Source organism: Leucoraja erinacea, chromosome 25 (assembly GCF_028641065.1).
Source record: "Leucoraja erinacea ecotype New England chromosome 25, Leri_hhj_1, whole genome shotgun sequence".
NCBI lineage: Eukaryota > Metazoa > Chordata > Chondrichthyes > Rajiformes > Rajidae > Leucoraja > Leucoraja erinaceus.
In genome coordinates, this window is record NC_073401.1 from 99,293 (window position 1) to 100,000 (window position 708).

Below are 708 nucleotides of genomic sequence, written 5' to 3' on the forward strand. Positions count from 1 at the left end.
GTGTGTCCGCGCTGCCGACCCACAGCCCGTGACAGTGTGGCCGCACAAAGGGAGACTTGGCGGAGGGCAGCCTTGGCCGGACAGCGCTGACCCTCAGGGTGCTGTCCCAAGGGATGCGTTCCTTCGGCCGCTTACACCGTGCTCGGATTCAGAGCAAAGGTACTAGAGCACTCAGTCACCCTCCACAATGATTTACACCACAAAAATTGATCATTTTGGCGGGTTTTAACAGGTAAGAAAGTACGTGTTTCGTGTATTAACAGTGTATGCCGGAAGCTGCCATGTCTTCCAGAAGGATTGAGCTGCTCCTTGCGTCACGCCCTTTAACGCAATGACCTTACGTGCAACCCCCCCATACAATATAATATATACATGTATAAATTACATATAGACATGTACATATGTTACATTACATATAGACATGTACATATTTAATATATTAATTTGGTGGTTTAATAGCTAATATTCATGCCCACCAAAATGCTGCTCCTTTAAAAGCTGTCAGATTATATTGCAATGTGTAACACGATGAATCATTCTTTCACCACAATCTCACTGCGCCCTGCTTCACATGACTTGGCAAAGGGATCTCAGGTCTCTTCAGAATGTTGTCCAACCAGTAATCACATGACCTAGGAAGACAGGAAGTTCAAACCCAGAAATCCTTTACTTCAGGGCAAAGTGCACTGAACTTAACTTCCCTTATTT

The 708-nt window shown here is 45.2% G+C and overlaps 1 protein-coding gene across 5 annotated transcripts in view; it reads left to right on the top strand.

Annotated features, from left to right (window-relative positions):
* Positions 1–652: 652 nt before the first annotated feature.
* The window catches only part of LOC129709288 (synergin gamma-like), a 51,825-nt gene continuing 51,769 nt past the window's right edge, over positions 653–708 (top strand). For 2 of the 5 annotated variants that reach the window (XM_055655557.1, XM_055655561.1), the window contains exon 1: positions 653–708. This exon is cut by the window's right edge and continues 229 nt beyond it. The gene's annotated coding sequence lies outside the window, so the exon portion shown is untranslated. The other 3 variants (XM_055655560.1, XM_055655559.1, XM_055655558.1) reach the window with 3 other exon arrangements.